Source organism: Diceros bicornis, chromosome 17 (genome assembly GCF_020826845.1).
Source record: "Diceros bicornis minor isolate mBicDic1 chromosome 17, mDicBic1.mat.cur, whole genome shotgun sequence".
In the NCBI taxonomy this organism is placed as follows: domain Eukaryota; kingdom Metazoa; phylum Chordata; class Mammalia; order Perissodactyla; family Rhinocerotidae; genus Diceros; species Diceros bicornis.
The window spans coordinates 35,494,584-35,519,551 of record NC_080756.1 but is presented as its reverse complement, the minus strand read 5'-3'; the positions used below and the strand labels follow the sequence as shown (position 1 = coordinate 35,519,551).

Here is a 24,968-nt window from a genome sequence, read left to right as displayed (position 1 = left end):
AAGGCAAAAGCCATAGGGTAAAACTCAATTTAGAGTAGTCACTTAGTGGGGGAAGAAAATAAGTGTCCCCCCAAAGTTAAGCTTTAGTTTTGAGGAGGAGATTTTTAGTTTTAATTAGGGATAATAATGATTAACAAAGGATAATAATGACAACTTTTTTTCTTGTTTTTTTTTGGCGTGCTTACTGGGTGCCATGCTCTTTTTCTAAATTATCTCTCAATTCTCACACAGTAGGTGAGGTGAGGTATCTCCATTTTATGGATAAGGACCCTGAAGCACAGAGCAGTTAAGTGAGCTAGGTGAAGGCCATGCAGCTGGAGAGCGGTGGGGCTGGGATTCAACCCAAATTGCTTGTTCTAGAGTCCACTCTACCCTCTGTACACTGTCAGCGGGAGTTGGGGAGGGAAGGGAAGGATCTGTCTGGAACGTTTGTTTCCTATCCTTGTTCCTATTATCTAAATACTACTTTATAAGCCCAGGGCTCAACTTCAGTTCTTGCCCAGAGATAATTTTATAATTATATGTATATATATGTAAAATTATAATTTAATAGCATCCTTGAAAATTGTACCTCAGTTTCTTTTCTATATGACGTAATGTCAGCAGAATAGAAAGCACGCTGGTTTTGTTCAGTGTACCATGAGATATCAATATCTATCTATCAACATGAGGCAGGAAAAAAATTAACCAACCTGAATTTTAAAGGTGAGCTGAAACATGTTAAATTGTACCTCAGAATGCAGTCAGACTGTGGGATACTCTACAGGACAAACAACCCAGTTTCTTCCATAAATAACTTGCAAGGAGAAAGAAAAGAGATGAAGGAGGAACCTAAAATTCTTAACAGATTAAAAAACTCTTAACAGACCTATCAACCAACCACAATGGTGGACCCTGATGAGATTCTTATGCAAACAAACAAACAAATGGTTTTTTAAAATATGATTTTTAGGGGCGGGCCCAGTGGCGCAAGTGGTTAAGTGCGCGCACTCTGCTGCGGCAGCCCGGGATTCGCGGATTTGGATCCTGGGCGTGCACCGACGCACCACTTGTCAAGCCGTGCTGTGGCGGCATCCCATGTAAAGTGGAGGAAGATGGGCGTGGATGTTAGCCCAGGGCCAGTCTTCGTCAGCAAAAAAAAAAAGAGGAGGATTGGCAGATGTTAGCTCAGGGCCAATCTTCCTCAAGAAGACAAATAAAATAAAATAAAATATGACTTTTATAAGATAATTGGAAATGTGATCATTGACTGGAAATGTGGTGGTATTGAAATAGAAATTATTCTTCTTGACAATAAGAATTATTACTAATTTTGGGGGGTATGATGATAGTCTGACAGTTATATTATCTTTTAGAGAGATAACTGAAATATCCATGGAAGAAGCGATATAATTTCTGGACTTGCTTCAAGGTCGTCTGGGGGTGTGGGTGGGAGAGAGTACAGATGGAACAAGATTGGCCATGAATAGTGATTGTTGAAGCTGGTGCTGGGTGCAGGGCACTCATTGTATTAACCTACTAATGTTTGTATATCTTTGAAATTTTCCGTAATAAAAATCTTCGGAAAAAAGTGAGGTGGTAAATTCAACTTATGGTACTATTTTTAAGTTCGAGAGAGTTGTAGACTGTGAGATTTTAATCCTGGCTTAATATTCAGATCAAGTAGGTGTGATCAGGACACTGATTCAAACCCAAGATAAAGTTTAAATCTCTTTGTCATTATGGAGAAATTCCAGATTAAAAAAATTTTTAAAGACATTGGAAAAATAGTAAAATTTGCCCTTTATCTAGCTTTTATTTCCTCTTGAGAGAAGGCATGAATGGATCCACAGTTGCCTGAAAAAGCCAAAGCCCCTCTTTATATCCTGAAGAAGTAGGGTCGTCAGGTCTGATAGGAAAGAGAAATTGTCAGTTACTGCTGGTCTGGCAGTTAAGCAAATGTAGCAAGAGTCGCATCAGTTCTTTTTTTCATATTTTCTGAGTCAGGTTTTTTTTCTTAATCTCAGAAAGCACCTGTATGTATTTTTTAATTAGTTGACTATTTAAAATGAAGGTTTATAGGGAAAATGTTCTTTTTTCAGTGATGACTTGATGCACTAAGTTGTTTTTGACAACTTAAGCCTAACTGTTGATTATGCTTATTCACTGATTTCTGTGGAATATAAAGCTGCTAACACTATGCCTGTCTTTACCAAGCTCATCTCTTTCAACTTCAAATCTGTAAGGGTGAGGAGTGGTGGCAGAGGGGTGTCGTTTTGCTTTGGAAGCAGATGTGATGTCAGGATGTTCTCACATCACTCATGGCGTGGGGATGTGATCGGTAACTTAGCCACGCGGCCTTCCCCTTGCCAGCCTGCAGCATGCCACCCTTCCTAGCCTTCTCGGTCCACCTCTCCCGGACCTCTTCCATCTCCCAGGCCGTTCCTTCCTTCCTAAAATTCTTGAATGGTTTTGCTACCACGACCTTCTCTGTAAGTGTTAGTTCCCTTTTGTCTCTAGATATTCTCCCCCAGTGTGCTTATCAAAACCCATCTTGTCAGTGACCACTTAGAAACTGATGAAGCTCAACCACAAGTGAGCCCAGGGCTCTTTTCTGAACTCCCCAGACCTGTTTTCCCAACTTCATAGTATGCATTCATCCTATGGTTCCACAGGCATTGCAATCTCAATGAGATCAAAATTTAATTATCATCCCTTCTACATACACACACACACACACACACATGGTTTTATATTCTCTTCTGAATTCTCTGTCACCACAAGTCAGAAACCATAGAGTCATCACTGTCCCTTCGTACCTCGATAAATCTCCTAAGGCTTTTCTCAGCCTTCTTCTTCCCTCCATTCTCACTGCTGGTTCCGGACTTCAGAAACCGTAGTTGATCCCCTGCCTCCAAATTCATCCTCTGATGTTGTCTCCAGAGTGATCTTTTTGATGCAGATTTGATTATGTTTTTCTTCTGCTTTAAAACCTTCTGCAATGGTCTCCAAAACTTTCTGTTAGGGTACTGCTGTCATTAAATTTGTGAACATCTCCTCCAGTAAATGTATATTTGTTATAAATAATATATACATTATTACACTAATATATTAGATATTGTAAACACACAAAGGTAGGAATTAAAAGGACGTAATAAAAGTTTTAAAAATAATTTTATATTCATTACTGGTACAAAAAACCATCAATAAATACTCAGATTTTAAAATTTTAGGCTTTTTTTTCCTCTCAATCAATAATAATTTTAGTGAAAGGAATGCGATTGCATATGCTTCCATATTTTAAAAAATCTATTTCCACTTTGATACAGTAATTTTAAGGTCTCTTTCTAAGTTCAATTTATGTAATTATTTTTTAAGTTGTCATCATTAAAAAAGTTAATTTATAAGTACATGTAGATCCAAATGGGAGACATGCAGTGTTCGCTACTTATTCATTTTTAATCCACCAGCTGCACAAAAGTTTGGTTGAAATCTGCCAGTAAATTACAATCTAGTGTAGGATTCTGAATGGTGAAGAGCAGACCTTCAAGGGTTAAATTGCCTAGGTTAGGATCCCATTTTGGCTATGTACTAGGTTGGATAATTTGCTTAATCTCTCTGTGTCTCAGTTTTTACATCTATGAAATGAGGTTATAATAATAGTCTCACCATCAGGGATAGTGTTGAAGATTGAATGATTAACACACATAAGCACTGAGAACAGTGCCTGACCCATAATATATAGTAAGCCCTCAGTAAATGGGAGCTATCATTTTCTTCTTTAATGTTAATTAATTCTTAAAAAAAGACTGGGAACATGCTGCGTTTTCCTATTTTTGGTAGAGCTTTAAAAACTAAAACTCTGTGTTTTGTGCATTTTAAGACCTTAGAAAATTCTGTGTTTACATTTTTAGAGAGTATAGATAGGAGAGGTATTATGGATATGACATTATTTGGGCAAAAAAAAATGGCGATGGAAATATTTTCAAACTTCTATTTTCAAAACGCACATGTTTCTTTCAGAAACCTTTCTCACTGTGACAACGCCGTCTTTACTAGGGCTCGTGTATGGTTTGTGCAGTTTGAACAAGTGGAGGTGTCAGATTCACCAGTTTCTTGTGTTCACTTGTGCTTGCATTATTGGTGTTATTATCTGTCTGTGGTTACTTTAAGGCACTTGTGCATTTTGTGGGGGTCAGTTTGGTTAAATTATAATGATAACATCATCCATCCATCCACTTACCGGGGCGCATGTAAACTGTAACACCCTGCAGTCCTCGGAATGACACAAGGAATGAGGGCACCTTGTGACCATGAAACTCCCAGTCTTCCTTCAGAGACCTCTTTTATCTTGTGTGACCAGCTGGCACCTGGACTGAGAGAGGGTGCTGATGGCGATCCATCCATGAAATGTTAGTAAAATTTGGTTTTCCTCCCTCTCTGCTTCCCTTCCACCCTCCTTTCACCCTTCTTTCCTGGAAGTCTGGTGCACCTGCTGAGGGCACCATGCCGGTCCACCCGTCTGCTTTTGTAGTCACTGCCGCTCTGTCTAGAAACCTCTCCTCTCCGATCCCCACATGCTCCGCCTCACCTCATTCCTGTGCACAGGTCTATACATTTTATATGGTGACGGAGTGTAGATATTTTGGATCCTCTTGTTTTCACTTAAAAGTATATCAAACTATTTTGTTTCTTCATGGTCTTCAGTGTGACAAACCTGGGTGGTTTCCTAATTTTATTGTTTTGACATGCCATTATTAATTAAACCATTTACCATCCCTCTAACAATCGATATTCAGATATTTTGAGTTACTTATTGTTATTTAGAGTTCTGTAACGAACAGAAGTGTGCGTGTTAGTTTTTGTTTTAGGCAAATTATTTCCTAAGATATTTGCATTAGAGTGGAGTGACTAACTCTTACTGCAATAGAGCATTAATGCTTTCCTAAATTACGAAAGTATTAAATACAGTGCCACTAACAATGAATGCCCAGCATTTTCACTACAACATTGAAGCTGTGAAGGCTAGAATTTTTCATTTGTTTTGATATATGTAAAATGATAACTAAGGGCTACTTAATATACATTTTTGGTTACCAGTGTGAATGAAATTTTCCCCACGTTGTTTTTTTTTTGTTCCTGCTGAGGAAGATTTACCCTGAGCTAATATCCATGCCAGTCTTCCTCTGTTTTTTTAGTATGTGGGCCGCCAGCACAGCATGGCCGCTAACAGAGTGGTGTAAATTCACACCCAGAAACTGAACCCGGGCCACCAAAGCAGAGCGTGCTGAACTTAACCACTAGGCCACTGGAGCTGGCCCCGCATGTTTTTATTTATGTATATTTTTTTCTCCTATGAGACTGGAGTTTACATTTTTTTCCTTAAAAGCATAAACACTTAAAGTTGTATTTTAAATAGTATACAGTAATCACTTATTTTATCCAATATGGAGTTTCTATAATAAAAAGGTACCTATAATAATATTCTACCCATTTGTTGGATGAGGAAACTTGAGGATTAGACAGGTTGAGTAACTTGACCAAGATCATATAGCCAAAAAGTTATGGACCTGGAATATTAAAGCCCAGGCTGATCTCTTCCAAATTTTCCACTCTTAGTCATCGTGCTCTGCTCCCTTTGGTAGAAATAATATATAATCTTTATTGTAAAATTACTAAATACAGGTAAGCAAAAAGGAAAATAAAACCACATTCATCTGAAATTCCCCCACGCAGAGACACCCCCTGTCAGCGTGTTGGAGTGTGATAGCATATCTCAGAGAGGGGCGGAAGACCCATCACAGGCTCGGGGAGTGGGAGAGGTTTTGAAAAAAGACATGTACACCTCTCTCTTCATCCCCCTGCATCCCTCTTTAGTTAAAGATGTGACTGGCAGTAGACTTCTGCAGGGTCAATGATGAAGAGGAAGAAGAAAGTGTTGAAAACCATGGATGGTTATCTTTCCTGACTTTTTACCTTATGTATATGTATCTGTACAAAAATCAATTAATATATCATGAATGTCCTTCTGTCTCATTAACCATTGCTTAATTGAGTGATTGGCCTGCTGAATTTTCTATCTAATGGATGTACCTCAGTGTAGCTATTGTTATACACATTTAGATTGTTTCCATTTTTTCTTATTGTAAGTAATGTTGTGAAAATCATATACAGAAATCTTTGCTCATTTGTCCAGTTTTTTACTTTAGCTCAATTAGTATTGAATGCTGGGTTAATGGCTGTTACATTTTTAGGGCTATTGATAACCATCGCTAGTTGCCAATTTACCCTTGAAAAAACCGTGTACCAATTTAACCCCTGTTAAAATGAGAAAGAGAGGGAAAGAAAGAGAACATACAATGTCCTGATGAGGTAAAAAGGATAAGAAAAGGTCGAGTGTTAGGCTTGGTCACGATGGTTTGAAAAAAAGTGGGGTTGCCTTTTACTGAGATAAAACCTTTCAGGATAGAGGTGGGCTGCATTCTGTCCCTTGTGTTTTTTTTTTTCTTATCAGTGATTAGGGGTGTGAAGCATTAAATGTTTCATCTTGTATCCTTTTTTAGAATTGCAGTGGATTCTCTTGAGATTTAGAAAATTTATAGGTCATTGTGTCTTTCTGAATATGGAAGCTGAAAATCAAATAGTCAGGTATTTTAACTGCTGTTTTCCTAAAGGAATATATCGTACTCTAGTTTAAATAAGTCTATAAAACTCCAAGGTCTTACGTTGGTTGACAGGATTTTTAACAGGAGGTAGCTGGGTAGGACCTATGTTAAACAGAAAACCCTCAACTTTCGGTATAACTCTTGGGCATTTCTTTATTATAAGATGGTCTTGTATTGTTTTGAATGGCCTGCTATGTTTTGAAGCCCATTTATATATATTCAATTCCTTATAATTCAGTAGTGTAATTCTTAGGAAATAAGTCAGTGAGCTCACCAATCCATTCCTTTCTAAAACACACATGATGCAGAGATCATGGTCTTGGTTTGACAATGAAAATACATCTATTCCATGGGGGCAGTTGAAGAGGAAGAGTCCTTACTGTTCCTGCTGGGTCAGCAATGATAGGGTTCATAATGGGCCAACCCACTTTCCAGAGCTGTGATGACCTCACTGGGTATGTTGGTTCCCAGAGTTCTACTGACATGATAAAGTGTTGTATACCAGTGGGCTGAAGTCATTGTTTTTGTTCAAACAATCGCTATATAAATTTCACATTAGTTCAGAATGCTTTTTCAGAATGCTTGTGGGATGGAAGTGGTTTAACTTCATATTTTTTGAGTGATATTTGCAATAACACATTAGTTAATGATATAGGTGGAATGATTTGATTCTACAGGATTTCTTGGGTATGGGGGCCAGAATTTTAGGGGTAGTACACTTGTTTCTCCTACATTTTCAATAGGGATAGAATGTATTTCAGAACACTTGTGGAATATTTTTCCATCTGAGGACGTGACTGACTATAGTCAGCAATATCTGATTTCTACCAAACTACCCCTATGCTTCAAAAAGTGTGCAAATAATTGGCACATCTACTCTAAAGTTCTTGCTTCAAATTTAATTGAAATCCACTGTTTAAATATATTGTTAGGTAAATTTTACATTATAGTCTGTAATATTTTTCACATAAAGTTTTAATATGTTGTTATGTAAAATTTTCACTGTAGTCCATGATATCATAAAAAATGAAGTTTGGAGTATTTGCCACAAAGAAAAATTGGTGTGCTATGAAGTTGAGCCATGTCCATTCCCTCACCTCCACCCCCAGCATACTGCCCCACAACACATACAGTTGTGCATATGTTTGTTTATTTTTGCTGAGGAAGATTTGCCCTGAGCTAACATTTGTTGCCAATCTTCCTCTATTTTGTATGTGGGTCACCACCACAGCATGGCTGCCGATGAGAGGTGTAGGTCTGCGCCCAGGAACCTTACCCGGACCGCCGAAGCGGAGCGTGCCGGACTTAACCACTAGGCTGTGGGGCCGGCCCCTATGTTTATTTTTATATAAAACTTTATCACAGACTTTAATCATTACCATCAATTCAGTCAAAACTTTCAAAGAATAACAACTTTTGAATTCCAAAATTGCTTTGAATCTTTGAATTAGAATCTTTCTGTAGGAAATAAAAAATAATTTGCCAGTATTGGCAAAGAAAGCTATGCATGAAAACTTCAGAATTAAAGGAAAAAAAAGACAAGCCATTATGAAACACTTCAAATATGATCGTGAAGCAACCTGTTAATATAAAAACACGTGCGCCTTGTTTGATGTATATGTTAGTAGACATTGCAAATAGTAAAATTTTGGAACCTTGAGGGAAATTTGACTGTATTGTATTGATTTTGGAATGGGAAATGGGTTCACTGAGGACTTCAGGGCATCAGAGATTATCTGATTATTCATTCAGCTAGTATTTACAGCATGGTGCTTGGTAATGTGGGAACACACAAAACACTGTACACTAAACCCTTTTAAAGCATAAGGGATAAATCCCAAGTCCTTCGTCCATCCTCAGATTTGCAGATATACTATAACATGTAATTTCGTCAACTCTTTAATCAGAGCCATCACTCTCTTGTACTGCCTAACCTGATCTTTACTTCTATCACTAGCCCCAGCCATTAGCTTTTTTTCTGACGATCCCACAAAGAATTTTTAAGTCTGTTCATCAGAGTTACTGGATCAGCAGAAAACAAAGCTGTGTTGGAATACAGATGTTTATGGTTGGCTGGGCTCCATGTAACTAGCCAAACAGCCCAAGCTTGTAATTTGAATTTGCTTCAGCTAAGCCAGCACTACTTGTCAGGGACTTTGAACCTAAAATTTGAAAATGCCAAGGATCTATTTGAAAGAATCTGTTCTTTGATAACAAAGTCTTCTTGAGGAGACAAATCATAATTTTGGAATATTTAAACAGTGAAAATCAATATGTGATTACATGCCATAATAATGAATGGGTTGAAATAGTAAACGCTGTTGGCCATGAGAGAAGGGGAAGACTATGTAGGGACGTAATACGAAAAGCTTCATTATTTGAGCCAGACTTGAGAACTGGCTACAAATATAGTTTTGATCATGGTTAGGCATCAACCTGATTTATTTGATTGTAACTTCTATAAATCCTATTTCCAGTCAAGGGGAGCCAGAATTTTGGACCCAGGTCTATTTGGCTCTAAGGTTGGGGTGTAAACCTTCATCTTATCTGGTTACCCCTACAACTTTATGAACTCAACACTCTATCAGGTTCTCCCTTCCTTCAAGGTCCAACTCAGTGATGGCCTCTCTCTCAAGTCTTTTTAGATCCCCTAGTCAGAGTCCCATAGCACTTTGAACCTTTAATGTCCAGCTTGAGTTTAGTCTTTTGTTGACATGTTTCCGCTGGTGGATTGTGAGGATCTGGTTCTCCCAGGAAATACAAATTATATCCCCCAATATTTTTTTTTTTTGTGAGGCAGATTAGCCCTGAGCTAACGTCTGTTGCCAATCTTCCTCTTTTTGCTGAGGAAGATTGGCCCTGGGCTAACATCCGTGCCCATCTTCCTCTACTTTATATGTGGGTTGCCACCTCAGCATGGTTTGATAAGTGGTGCGTATGTCTGTACCCGGGATCCGAACCTGCAAACCCCGGGCCACCAAAGAGGAGCATGCGAACTTAACCACTATGCCGCCGGGCCAGCCCCTGTATCCCCCAATATTTAACACAGAGATTTGGCCTGTGCACTGGATGTGATGTTGGTAGTAGAAGAGAAAATAGAGGAGTATAGAATGAGGATGGCCTCAGACGCAGGAATAGGTACGATGTGCTGAAGAAAACACAGGCCACCTGGTTGCGTGAACGACCAAAATAGAAAGAAATACAATTAGAAAAGTAGATAAGGAGTAAGACCAGGAGCGTCTTAAATATCAAACTCAAGGATTTGGATTTTGCTCTGCAGACAGTGAAAACCAGTTGAAGACTAACCTGACTAAAAAGATGGTTAAGACCATCTCTATCTAAATGTGAAATGAGTGATAAGTAATTTAGCAGTATGTTTTCCCCTTATTTTATTTGCATCATATAAACCTATCTTTCAGTACAAAAGAGCACTGGGTCACATTTAGGTGACACATTTCCTCCAGACATCCTGGAGAACTTCAGGAAGTGGTGGGAATGATTCAGCTGGGGGACGACCTCCTGAACTATGTGACGTTGGTGCCTGGATAGAGCTCTTCTTGCCAGGCTATGAAGACAGTCTTTCCATAACTTCTGTTGGTGCTTGCTAGACCTTTCCCAGATGGAAACTTGGCAGAGGATAAGCCTAGAGGGGAGCAAATTTGGAAGATTTAGGTTCCTCTGGGTAGATTTCATCCTGAAAGCTTTCTGAAGAGGCTAACTGCCCGGAGAGGCCTTACTTCCCAAGAGAATGATAGCCATTGGTCAGTTAGTTTGATTCTTTGATTACTTGGGTAAAAAATAAAGAATAGTATGGGCTTTTATATTCCTAATACTCGAAGGTTAGCTCTGCTATTAGAATCAGAAGGATCTTAAAAGTTTATGCAAGTCCATTTATATTATTTTAGGTCTCTTATCCTAAACCACGCAGAGGTGTGTATTACTGTCTTTACTAACATTTCTAACAAACCCTTTGAGATTTCCTTTTATTATCTATAACTTTTATAAAATTAAAATTATGATCAATATAGCACAGAGATTAATAATACCAGCTCTGGACCCTGGTTGCCTAGGTTCTGATCCTGATTTTCCACCTAACAGCAATGAGACCTTGCCAAGTTATTTAATCCCTCTGCCTCAGTTTTCCTCATCTGTAAGGGGATGATCATTTACTTCTTTCACGTGGTTTTTGTCAAAATTAAATGGACCAATTCGTTGTTCATATACTGAAAGTAAAGCCCTTAGAATAAAGCCTGGTATATAAGTTCCCAATAACTATTATCTGTTATTGTATTGTAAATGAGAAAATTAAAACAGCTGAGGTTTAAGTGACTTAGGTAGTTATCTAGCAGGATGACTACACCAGGATTAGTGTTTCTTATTTCAAGATTTAGTCCACTGAGGTAGCTGTTTCCTAGACTGGAGGTCAGCAAACTTTTCCTTAAAGGGCCAGATCAGATAATAAATATTTTATACTTTGCAGGTCTTATGGTTTCTGTTGTAACTGCTGAACTCTGTCATTGTGTCTTGCAAAAGCAGCCATAGACAGTATGTACATGAATGGGCATGGCTGTGTTCCAATAAAACTTTATTTACAAAAACAGGTGGCAGGCTGTATTTGGCCTGCGTACAGATCCTGCTTTAGACTTTTAAGTCATACCTGAATGGAGACTTTGGATTCCATTAAGTTTTAAAGTATGAAATATGGCATTGTTATAATAAACAGTAACTTTTCTTCCTAATGATTATGTCTAACATGTTACTCTCAATTATGATGGTCGTGCTTTAGAATATCAGAGAGATTTAGAAAAGCAATAATAATGTGTTTTCCATCTCAAAGGGATATACAGAAGTCACTTATTTAATGGTTTGGAGGGTTTTCTTGGAATTTGAAATCTGAGATTTGGGCAGGATGTTAAGGGTTTGTTTTATTAAGTGGACACAAATACAAACTGTTTCTTGTTTTTTGGTTTTTTTTTGTAATCTTTGTATAGGAAAGGTTTGTGAGTCAAACAAAAGTTATTTGTAATTATCCTTGTCATCACACTAAGGATTTTTCTGCTAGGAATGTTGTTGGCATGAGTTTTGATTTTTTTTATATATTACTTTTCAGTTTAATAATATGTTCTTGTTTTTAAATTAAACTTCTCAGCTAGCCTTTTGGTGAGTGGCTGAGTGTGTTGGTTAGTTCATATTTATAGCTACGTCTGTTTCTGAGGAAATGACTAAAGTCTCTTGCATTCGATCAAAGCCGTATAACAAAGGACATCTTTGACTGACTTAAACAAGGCTCGTGATGGAGACTCAAAAAATCTATGGTTCATGTTTATAAATGTTTTTATGTATTCAGTCCTGGTTGGGCCAAATAATCAGAATTCTGTGCTGAGGGAGGGATCGAATATACTCAGAGCCTCTTAGTTACCGTGAATTCCTCCGGAGCAAGTTCAGGCAACACTTTCTTATAATTCTCTTTAATTTTTTTTTTTTTTAATTTTACATGTTGTTTTGAATTGGGTCTTACATAATATAGGTATATTTTTCTCTTCTCTTTATTCTACTGATTTTCTCCTTCCTCATTCCTATCTGAGAGGCGCTGACATATGTGAAGTATCTGAACCTTGCACATGTAATTACTAGCGAGGAGGCTGATGGGGATTGGGACAGGGCCTGGAGATGTGACTGGCGCACAGAAACCACTGTGTCTTACTCCCTGCTGGAGCCCCCTGTTCCCCCGCCTCTGGACTGTCCACAGGCTCTGCCCACCTTAGTCTCATCCCCTCACTGTTGGTTCAGTCCTCGTGGCAGTGTCGGTGTCCTTCCTTCTGCTGTTTGTTCCAGGGCGGGAGACGAAGGCACCGTGTAGGAAGAGAAGACCTGGCTCCTGCCTGCTCAGACCCAGGCTGACCTGTGCTCTGGGAGCCAGGCCGGAACTCTCATTTTCCCATAAAGGCCTTGTTAGAGATGGCAGTTGGATTTTGGTGTGATGATTATTGTTCTGGATCAGCTATGTTATGAACTCATTGGATTTTGTGCACTAGCTTTTAATGTAATCATCATTTAGTTTCAACCCTTTTATAAGCAGCTCAAGGAATTACTTCTCCTACTAAATCTTGGATAAAGGATAGAACAGATAAAGGTGAAATTGTTCTGCCTGCTGTCACACATTCACTCACTCCTGCCTCTGTTCTCAGAAACACGTATGGGGTAGGGTTCCTAGACACTCATTTTGAAAACTGCTGATTAATATAACTGTTTACTTTTGGAGCATATGCTAGTCTTAAAATTGGGCTTGCCTATGTATGTGTCATTAATTGCTTAAAATTTACCTGGATTGGTGTGTATATATGGGTCATATATGAAGCCATCTTTAGGGGAGGCTGAATAGATAGATGCTTACCTGAGTTGAGAAATTCCTTCAAGGCAACCTCTGTCCCCAATTCATGCCTGAAAGTCCATTGTCAGTAATACATTTTATCTCAGTGTTAAGCACCTGCCTCTTTTGAAGCTCTTTTTTAAATGAAAATGTCCTCAGGAAGGATATCCATTAAGTTGTTGGAACCGTAGAGCTGATCCTGTTGCTTCCCTACTTAATTAAACATCTGGGGTCACTGACTCCTCAAAAGGGCAGATAGAAGAAGGAAGCAACTACACTCCTACTTCATAATTTTGTCTAGGCCTGGCCCCAACTACATATACGTTTGAAAAACACATGTGAGGTAATATGTCTATTTAACTTGGAAGTACTTTGCTTTCTCATTTGGATGGAGGTAGTTATGAGGTATTTGAAGAGTGAGCCCCTCAAAGGAACTTATACTATTCCTAAATATTCCTTCACTACCAAAATATTTTTTATTACTGTAGTGGTGAGGATATATATGCCCATATATGTAGTACTGGGATTTTTTCCTGAGTATAGGTTATTTAAAAGAGATACGGGAATCAATCAATTGCGAGTCTAAAGAACAGTGTATATATTTCCCTTATTGTTTGCATATTGTTCTTGTTGGACAACAAAATAATTAATTTTCTTTTTTTTTTAACCTTAATTAAATATTGTAAAACTGTGGTTCATTCATTTACCCAACAAACATTCGTAAAGTACCTAACGTGTACTAACCAGTTATTGTGTGCTATAAAAGTTAATGATGGTGGTTTTGTTCTGCAACTCAGGCTTCAAGGAATATATGAGATTCTCCAGTAACTGAGGAAGTAAGGAAGAAAGAGGGGGAGGGATTGCTGGGTGGAGGGAGGGAGGAAGAGGGAGGAGGAGGAAGGACTGAGGGAGGGAAGGATAGATGGAAGGAAGTCAGTCAGTTAAACCCATTGGTCCTTAACACATTTTCTTCTTTTTAGTTACACACATGTTATCTAGTTTGATGTTCTTTGCTTATACAATAATTTGCCATCTATAGGTTTTTTTTTTTCCTGGTGTGCTATAATTTGAAATTAATTTTACTTTATCTTTTTTGTATTTGTTTCTTTTCAGTATAAAAGAACTTTATGGATCAGTTTACTACTAAGTACATGCAAGATTTGAAGAGCTGAAGAAAACATCAGTATTAAACTTGTTTTCTTTAAATGTAAGTAAACTTACCCCTCACCGTTGTTCATTTCTGACATCTTTAAAGCCTGCAATTACCTTTCTGTATACTCAGTGTGTAAATTTTTTCCCGTTAGTAAAGTTACCTATGTCAGTCTACTCATTAAGTCAATGAGAATTTATGACCTACCCCCCTCTTTAAAATTTTTTAATTCTAAAAGTAATGTGACTAATATGGGTGACTCTAGAATTTAGACATGTTGGGGCAGTCAATGAGCAAACCTTTAAACCTTTATTTGGCACCAAGAAGAAAAACACAGAACTGGTAGCACATAAAAAGCACTGCTGTTTTCCCAAATCCTTTATTGCTCTTTATCCCACAGACCATTTCAGTGCCCCGTCTAAGCTGGTGAGAATTGTTGGTCGACCCATTAGTGACCACATAGGCTTAGAAAAATGACATGTTTTCATATAATCTTATTCCTTTCCTCCCTGTTTCTCTTGCTCAGTAATAATAATAATGCTTAACTATTTATTGAGTCTCTACTAAGTGACAAGGACTTGACTAATTCAATTCATTCAACATTCATTCAGTGAATACTTTTTCTGAGTGTTGGCCAGGTGCTCTGACAGTATTACCTTACATTACCCTCATGGCAACCTTGCAAAGTAGGAGGTACTATTTCAGTGATCTGGACGAGGACACTGAGGTTCAGCGAGAGATAAGGAGCATGCAGACAATCACACAACTGGTAAGTGGCAGAACGTAGTGTGTGAACACAGTGCTGACTGACTTTTTCTGATTTGCCATTTCCTAAATAGCATTTAAATGCTCTTCGTATAAGTCAGAAGGAGAAGGTCAAATACCGTATGATTTCCTTCATTAAGTAGTAGATAATAACAACAATAAACAAACACATAGAGACAGAGATTGGGTTGGTGGTTACCAGAGGGGAAGGGGGGAGGGAGGAGGGCGAAAGGGATAATTCGACACATGTGTGTGGTGAAGGGTTGTAATTAGTATTTGGGTGGTGAACATGATGTAATCTATGCAGAAATAGAAGTATAATGATGTACACCTGAAATTTATACAATGTTATAAACCAATGTTACTGCAATAAACAAAAAAATCTAAAAAATAAATTAATTAATTAAAATAAATGCTCCCCTGGGCTGGCCCTGTGGCTTAGCGGTTAAGTGCCCATGCTCCACTGCTGGCGGCCCGGGTTCGGATCCCGGGCACGCACTGACACACCGCTTCTCCGGCCATGCTGAGGCCACGTCCCACATACAGCAACTAGTAGGATGTGCAGCTATGACATACAACTATCTACTGGGGCTTTGGGGGAAAAAAGGAGGAGGATTGGCAATAGATGTTAGCTCAGAGCCGGTCTTCCTCAGCAAAAAGAGGAGGATTAGCACGGATGTTAGCTCAGGGCTGATCTTCCTGACCGAAGAAAAAAAAAAAGAACTTGAGTTATTAAATGCTCTTCCTGTCACGGCTGTCGGTAGGAGACCAGAACTTTCTGAGTTGTATTCTTAATAGGAATGTGATCCTAATCCTTCTAAACCTTGGCCGTAGTCACAACAAGGAAGGAAGTTAGAGAAACATCCTTCCGCATTTGAGAGGTGGCTTTGGTACCTGGGTGGGGCCTTAAGAGATCTAATGTCCAGTCCCAGCCCTTCCATGGATTTCCTTTGTGTCCTTGAGATATTTAACTTTCACAGGAAACAGTTACTTTTATGCCAACTAAGGGGAGCCCACCAGATGTTCTCCAGGGCTCTTTCAGTCAGCTTTTTATTGAAGTGTCCTATAGAGAGGAAAGTATACACATTATAAGTGGATGGCTTGATGGAATGATTGTCACAAAGTAGACCCCCTGTCTAACAGCGTGCAGATTAACAGAAAGTTACCAGCACCCCAGAACGCTCCTCCCCTAATGTTCCCAGGAGCAACCAATTTCCTGATTTCCAATGCCTTTGATTAGTTTTACCTATTTTAAAAATTTATGTAAAATAGAATCATACAGTATATATTCTTTTGTGTCTGGCTTATTTTGCTTATTATGTTTGTGAAATTCATCTATGTTATTGCATATAGTTTATTTTTTCATTCTTGCTCTCATGGTATTCACTTGTTTATCTCTTTTATGGTTGCTGGACATTTAGGTAGTTTCCAGTTTGGATGCATTACAAGTAGTGCTCCAGTGAATAATTTTGTGTGTATCTTCTGGTGATTGTATTTTATTTGTTCAGGGACTACTCGGTAATTTAGGTTCAGCATCTCTGTGGAATGATGTTGAAGTAAAGGTCTTTGAAAGCAGACAAGTTGATTTTAGGTAGCCAGGTGATTTGTCTGCTTCAGCACTATGTTCCAAGCACGCTGCTCAGGAACAGATGAAGACGTTCTCATACATTACTCTTGGGAGTGTGGCCAGGTGGAAGCCCTCTCTGATATGTATGGGATGGGGTAAGGCTTGCATCCCTGGCAGGGAAGGACTTTGACTGGGTTCAGAAAGGGATTACAGAGAGGAAGAGAAAATACATCCAGAAGAGAGATGTGTCTGGGCTCCCCCGGAAATGGTTAGGATATGTCACCAGCCAGATCAAGAGCCTGGAAAAGCGACAATCCAGGGGAGGAATCAGCTTATGAGACCTGAAGAGTCTCAGGGAGATGACTAGAGAAATAAAAACTGCTCTGAGCAGACAGACTGGATCTCAGAGGAGCTCTCACAGCGTTTTCTGAACAAATTTATTAAGTCTGACTTTTGTTTTAAGGAAGTTTTGAAAAACCAGTCCCTAAAATATGAATCTGGAGCCAAGAATGATCTTAATCAATAAAATTACTGAACTAGGAAAAAACGTGTTTTTCAAACAAATACAAGATGTGAGCATGTGGGCTTTGCTGTGAGACTGTTCTGCATTCAGATCACAGGTCCACCACCACCTTTTCCCGTGATCCTTCTGGGTCAGTTTCATCGTCTGTAAAATGGGGATTAATATGCCCACCTTATAGGTTTGCTGTGACAACTTACTATAGTAGTGTCAGCCATGTGCTTCTGGGTGCATAGCACTGGCACTAAAAATAATAGCCATGGGGCCAGCCTTGTGGCTTAGCGGTTAAGTGCACGCGCTCCGCTACTGGCGGCCCAGGTTCGGATCCCAGGCGCGCACCTACACGCCGCTTGTCTGGCCATGCTGAGGCGGCATCCCACATACAGCAACTAGAAGGATGTGCAACTATGACATACAACTATCTACTGGGGCTTTGGGGAGAAAAAGGGAAAAAAAGGAGGAGGATTGGCAATAGATGTTAGCTCAGGGCGAGTCTTCCTCAGCAAAAAGAGGAGGATTAGCATGGATGTTAGCTCAGGGCTGATCTTCCTCACAAAAAAAAAAAAAAGAAAGAAAGAAAGAAATAGCCATTCTTCTTATTATTTTTCTGATTTTATTATTACTGGTATTACCTGTTTGACTCTGTTGCTTTATAGGAGTTTTCAGATCATTTTTTAAAAATATGAGACTGGTTTCTTTTTTAAGTATGGTGAACACTAACAAAAATATTTTCCTACTTGCCTCACCTTAAACTGAAACTCAGAGGAAGGATGAAGAGAAGCATTTGTCCGCGGCACGTCCCTCCCCAGCGTGATTCAATGATGACACTCTTGGTTGTTGGAACTACTTTGCTTGGTTAGTTCAAGAAGAGGCCAGTGGAGCTGAGATTAGCAGGAAAGTTGGGTCATTTTGCACAAAGGAAAATCATCATTTTGTGTGTTACACTCTCCACTTCTGCCAGGCATTTTGCAAACCAGTGCCCTTATTTACCAGGGGCCTCTGGTGAGAGGCTATGGCGGTGCTTCACTACAGACCACAGCCAGTAGAGGGTATACGTTCCTACTGGTGTGGCCGGTGACATCTTTCCACATGTCAGTGAGTTCTGAACTAGCTCTTGGGGCATATGGTATAGATTAAGCTTGATTTTGCCCTCGGTGAGATTAAGATCTGACAAATGAATAATCTAGTATTCTAGAAAGGAAACTTTTAGTGTGATTTGAGTCAAAGAGAACATTTGACCTGAGACTCTGAAATTCTGCTTCTGACTTCTCTACTAACTAGCTGTGGGACATCAGGTTTGTCATTTATCCTGGGCCTCAGTTTCCGTATCTGTAAAATCAGGAAGTTAGTTTAGTTTGGGACTTGGAGGCAGAAGAGGATTCTCTGAATCCTCTAAATATAAAACCTAGTTTGGGGCATATTTGTATTTTTCTAGCTGCTAGATTCTTTCATAGATTCCTCCCAAGTCAAAAGTTCTTATGACAGCGGATTTTGATACTTATGATAGTGGGGGAAGGAGAAGTTTTAAGATACGACCTAAGTTCACAAAAATAGTTAATGTCTACAGCAGATTAAAACCCAAATGACCAGACTGTTGTGACTGGTTTAAGGCTATGAGAGTATGTATAAATTCGTTTTGACACCTACATTTACTCTAACCAGCTCTAATACACTTGCTCTGTTCATTAAAGGGTGTGTATATTTATGTTTAAACTACATAAATAAATATTCAAGACATTGTGTGGAAATATATGGCATTGCTGGATTATGAAAGCTGCATTTGGCCTTATCTCATGTCTCTGTTTAAATTCTCAGTTTCCAAATGACAGTCACACAGCTGGGAGAGTCCCAAATAAAAAGTGAGTTTGTTTTGTTCCAGATGTTGAAGAAAATATTTATTACAAAGCAGTACTTAAAAATTAGCATTGAAATTAAATATTGAATTAAACTGAATTAATAAAATAAGAATAAATACTACTAAATAGTGTTATCACTTAATAATTACTTTTAAGTTCTGACCTCTGTCCTCTTATACCCAGAGGTGTCTGCGTGAAGCTAATGCGGGAGGATATAGAAGAAAGAATGAAAGTAAACTAAAAACTTTGGAAGATTTGTACTTTCACTCATTTAGATGTTCTGACATTTGGCAAGTAGAAGGAATATCATCTGCCTCAGAGTGTAGGCAACACCCTAGTCTCTCCAATGTGCGTGATTCTTGAGATCATGGATGATGGTGGTGACAGCTATCTGGTAATACTGCTTTTGAGGCTGAATGGACCCAGGCACAAGAATGCGGTGGGACCTGTTGTCTGGCTTCATCGCTGCCTTCTCTTCATCAGGCCGCGGAAGGCCGTGGGCGGCCGTGGGCCGCCGTGGGCTGGTGCAGGCCGTTGCTCAGGCTGCCTACATAATCGCACCACCTTGTCATGTAGTGGTTTCTAAGCAGGCAATTTGTAGCCGTGAGATAATGTCATCCCCAAAGAAAAGCATCCACCATAGCTCTGTCTCTGTGCGCCCTTTTTATTCATACCCTTCTTGCAGTTTTTATCACTTCTATTATTATATGGGGGTTTGAAATTTTCTACCTCCTGATTCTCTTTTGTGGACCAAACACTCTTTATTCCAGGCAGTTCATCCTAAACATGCTACTGCTGGGGGACGGCAATCTTATTTGGAATCACGTGTCACCTATGTGGCTTGTCTTGTGCTTCATTGGTTCCTTATAACTTGAGGCAATACATAAATGAATTTCTTTTCTTCGTGAAACTTAAGATTTTCTTTTCCGTTTTTTTTTCCTCAAGTAATCTCTCCCTCTGACCAAATATCAAGGATTACTTTTACTATCAAATGGAGATTTGATGGGGCTTTTAGAACTATTCTTTCAAGCAGACACTTTTTTTTTTTGCTGAGGAAGATTGGCCCTGAGCTAACACCTGTTGCCAATTTTCCTCTTTTTCCTTGAGGAAGAGTGGCCCTGGGCTAACATCTGTGCCCATCTTCCTCTATTTTGTACGTGGGATGCTGCCACAGCATGGCTTGATGTGTGGTGTGTAGGTCCGTGCCCGGGATCCGAGCCCATGAACCCTGGGCCACCAAAGTGGAGCACATGAACTCAACCACTATGCCACCGGGCCGGCCCCAAGCAGACACTTCTTTTGTGTATGAGAGTGTGGATGGAGTTTCACGACTGCTCAAAGCTATTTGCTCACGTTGACAAAGCCATAGCAGTCTTTATTCCTGGTGGCTTTGTTTTTTCCTTACCTCTTAGGAAATTGGTAGTCAGTGGCTTTGATTTTTCTTTCTCCTTAATACATATATGCAAGTGTGTAACTGTAGATGGAGAGAAAGGAAATGTTTATACATTTAGCAAATAATCAAAATATGAGGAGTGTGTTTATGCATGCACACACCGGCTCTGTAACTGGACAGGTGGTGTGTCTTTCTCCTAAGTCGCCATGCATTTATACATTTAATTAGGAGGACTTAGCATCTCTGATGGCTCTTGGTTATGTAGTCTCAGCAGTTTTTAAAGGTGGAAGAGGGTCCAAGGGAATTTTGACTCTCACTTAGTGGATCTATGGTTTAATATTATTGTATTTTTGGGAAGCCAGAGTTCTGGCACCAGAATTTCAATTAGCCAAGGCTCTCCATCGCTTTGGGAATGAAGAAGTGGGAGAAGGGATTTCAATAGTTCTTAAAGCCATTATTTAGCAGTAGCTCAAGGCTTTGTGCATCATAATCAAAGAAATGAGGTTGGGTCCCCAGGATGTCTTCTGTGTTCCTTGTATACCATAACACTGTCCTCTCCTTGTCAAATCACAGCCCAGAGCTGGTTCCACCAAGAGGAGACTTAACTTAGGGGTGTGGCAATTTGCAGCCATTGTAGCAGGATTCATTGATTCATTTAGATTCTTTAGTCAAAAAATAATATATACTACCTCTTTAGAAATTATGGTAGCTTTCAGAGCTTGAGATAGCCTTGACAGCTTCCTGTGACCATTACATTAAAGTGAGGTATAATCCCTTGTCAATGATGGACTCACAGAACGATAATTGTATTTGTCTCCTGTGTTTTAGTTTGTGTTTCAAAACACAAGTTCTTGTTGTACCATCAGCTTTTCTTGTTTGTATGTTTGTTTTTACTTTATTCCTTTACCTTTGTGGTAGTAATTATGTGCTTGGCTTTAGTTACTTGTGCCATTGGATACTGTGATATTAAGAGACTTTAGAAGAAAAGGTCATCAGCTGTCTTTCTGGGCTATTCTGGGCATTTTGTACTATATTTATTTTGGATCCAGCCCTTCTTGCCCTTGATTTCTGATTAGCTGTTCCTCCTCCTTGCCTTGGCCTCTCATCCTGCTTGGAAGCTTTTCAACAGATCTGTACTGGGATGACTGTTTTGTTCAACAAATAAACACTATCTCACCTTGGGAGAGAGTCTAGCAGACAGGACGGAACTCTCTAGTAATACTTCTAGTTCTAATGAGTGGAATTCCTGGAGCAGGGAAGCTGGCTTCCAATACACTGATGTCCAGACGTCGTTTTCTGCTGGAGGACGTTAGCTTTTACAAAGGGAAACTGGATTCTGGGGCATTCTCAACAGCTTTGGATAATTTTGTGGGATTTAAGTTATCTTATTGTTTATAAATTTTTAGAAATTAAAGAATGGATTATTTGCGTAGAAGAGTGGGCTTTTTGCTTCTTTAGGGTCTAAATTGAGATCTGGCTTGGAACACCTGTGTCAGAGGCCTTTCACCCATATGAGGCCTCCTGTCTTGTTGGAGTAGTCAAAAAACCAAGTATCAAGCAGAAAATAAGTGGCCTTCAAGGAGTATCAGGCCTTCAAGCATAAGACTTTTCCTAAGAGAAAACGGTGACACCCAAAAACACCTATTTATGTTGACCCACAGCACCCCTTGGCCTTTTGACCCCTTCTCGTTCCTCCTCTTGCTAGCCCCAAAGCAGCAAGCATGTCTTTGTGAGACTGTGTCTTAGTGATTCTAGAGTGACAGAAAATACTAACTAATTCTACTAAAGTGTTGCAGGATCCAGAAAGTGATTTCTGTTTCCTCACTTTGTGGGCCTCCTGAATCCTCAGAAGGTAGAGCTGAAAAAAATCAGCATGTCATGGCTGGTTCTTTGCACTCTTTACCTGATCTAATACAGTCGACTCTTGTTTTTTGCAGTAGTTACATTCTATAAAGTCACCACAAACACTGAGTTACTGACTACTGAGCCATTGCTCCTAGGAGAAGTACAGGCTTAGGTTCCTGTAAGCCTCTGGTCACATTTTCTCAACTGATCAATACATAACCTTGTTTCTGTTTAAAGGCACCTTATTTAGCATTCTTTGTTGATTCGCTAACATTGAGCTCACCATCAATAGCACTGTAACTCATACCTGAACAAAGCTTATCTAACACGTGCATTTTCTCTGCAAGGCACATCACAGCCTTCTTGCACTTGGAACGCTAGACAGCGCTTCAGCCCTATGCTTGGGGGCCATTTTAAACATCGAAATCACCAAGAAAAAGCACAAAAATGTGGAAAATATGGCATCGAATAGATTTCAAAAAGGACACTTGTTTATAGTCTGAAAGCTGAGCTGAAACAAGAAGGCAGAACATCTCCTGTTTGACCTCAGCTGGGACCTTGCACACAGGCAACACAAATTTTTTGCTGCTCTGTGCATGTCCATGAACAACCATGAAAGCACCACTGGTATTGATTTTGGGGTTACAAGTAAATTTTAGTGAGTGGGCAAATCACAAATGTCTACTGTATATAAGCAAAGTAATCCCAATTATTGGGGCAGGGCCTTCCCCCCTCCCCCAGTACAGCTCTATAGTTCATGTAGAAAACCAATCATTTAAGGTAAAAATGAGTTACAAGTTGGTATTGTGACCAATATCCAGGTCACATTTTTAAACAGCCTCATGTAAGATGAAGACCGTCAAGGAGAACATGCCCAATTAGTAATTTCTGTTGTTGAGCAAATGACAACACTTCTGCCGGGCTTTGAACATCTAGAGAATAGGACCAATGTCTTGTGTATTCCCATGTCCTTGACATGAAGGGTAATAAGGGCCAGTACATAGTGGGACCTCAGCAAGTGAATGAATGCTAAATAAACAAACGAAAGAAAGAGCAAGGAGAAATCGGCTCAGTGTTGCCCGACAGTCCACTTCAGGGCAACTTGGGAGTCTGATGCATCTTTTCAGCTTAGATAATTTCCTGTCTACTGTGTTCATTAAATTAAATGCTTACTAATTGTCGGAAACAGTAGTGTCTTGGAGCTGGTGTAGCATGGAGGGTATTGCAGCCAGGCCTGAGAATGGAACAGGAGTACCGTCAACCATATTGAGAAAACTACTTAAGGGCTAGAACTGCATTTGGCTCCTCCTTTCATCTTGCCATGGAGCCTGGCTGGCAGGTTTTTTTTCTGTCTCTAATATTCCTGCTACCAGCTTCTCTCCACTTCAGTCCCACTCCCATACTGCTGTTATTAGAAACTTCTCTATAGAACACGGGTTTGATCATTTCAATCTCTTGCTTCAAAAACTCCATTCTCCCCATAAGATACAATTCAAAACTCCTTAGTGATCTGGCTCTACCCCTCCGCTTCAGACTTCTGTCTCTTACCGTTGCACTGAAATATATCCAGTGTTCAAGCTAAACTAGACTTTTCACTGTTTCTCGGGCATGCCTTTTAGACTTCTGGCCTTTGCATAGGCTGTTCCCTCTGCCAGAGTTGTCTGCTCCTTCTCCCAGCTCTTCCGTTGAGCTCTAGCTTAAATCATAGCCTCTGTGCTGTGTCTGGCAAGATGCCCATCTCCCCCACAAGTAAGAGCTCTACAAGGGAAGAATCCATGTACTTATCTTTGTGCACGGCCTCCAGCATATTACTGTCCAGTAAATGTATTTGAATGAGTGAATGAATCTACACATTATCTAGAGGATTTGGAAATACGAAGACTTTTTAAAAAATCCTTTTAAATGAAAGAGAGAGGATAGAATATTGGTTTCTACTCAGACAAGTAGAAAGATATGACTGTTCTTTTGTTAACTTGCTTATCTGTTGTACAAAACCGGGCTTTTCCACTCAGGAAACATCTACACTATGCCACGCTCCCTGGCCCCCGACACAAATGTCCAGGGACTAGACTTAATTAAAGTAGAAGCTAGTTAAATTTTATATGAAAGGAAATGACATTCAATTTCAGATATTATCTGTTTCAATTATTTCCTGCAGATTAACCATTCATTTCACCAAATATTTATCGTGGAGCTACTATGGACAAGAACTAGGCCAAGGGCTTTGGAGCGTGAAACGATAAGCAGAACACAGGGGCTTTTGTCTAGTGGGAGAGAAAGACATGGGAGCACATTTCTGTAAAACAGGATAAAATGTACACTTACTACAGGTAATGTTATGGTTGCACAAAGGAAGGTGAGATTCTTTCCAGCCTGCTCAGTTCCATAGAAGAGCTTGAATTTAACCTAAGCCTAGAAGGGTGCGTTTGGGAGTAGGTAGGTAGCAGGGCAGACTGAAGCAGTAGCATGGTTAGGGCAGTTCCAAGGAGCGAGAGCAGTATAAGCAAAGGCACTGAGGCAGGAAAGTACAGGTAGCAACAACAGGGGACAAGTGCTACAAGGAGCGTAAGGGGCAAGGGTGGAGCATTGTATAACATAAGGCTGGAAAAGTACACCAGGATCCAATTATAAAGAGATTTGATGGCATTTGCTTGGACTTCATTCTGTAGTCACTAGGAGCCATGCAGATTTTTAAAACAAGGGAAGTACATGACAGCAATTAGCAGCAGCTGAAATTTGTAAGCACTTACTATGTGCCAGGCACTTTTACTAACTCCTCACCAAAACACTTTGAGGTTAGTACTATTAGTATCACATTTTATAGATAAAATGGAAAGCCCAGAGAGGTTAAGTACCTT

The 24,968-nt window shown here is 39.6% G+C and overlaps 1 protein-coding gene across 6 annotated transcripts in view; it reads left to right on the top strand.

Moving 5' to 3' along the window:
- The window catches only part of PPFIBP1 (PPFIA binding protein 1), a 166,987-nt gene that overhangs the window by 37,946 nt on the left and 104,073 nt on the right, over positions 1-24,968 (top strand). For all 6 annotated transcript variants that reach the window (XM_058558598.1, XM_058558597.1, XM_058558596.1 and 3 more), the window contains one exon: positions 14,128-14,221. The gene's annotated coding sequence lies outside the window, so the exon portion shown is untranslated. The remainder of the gene's footprint in view (positions 1-14,127; positions 14,222-24,968) is intronic.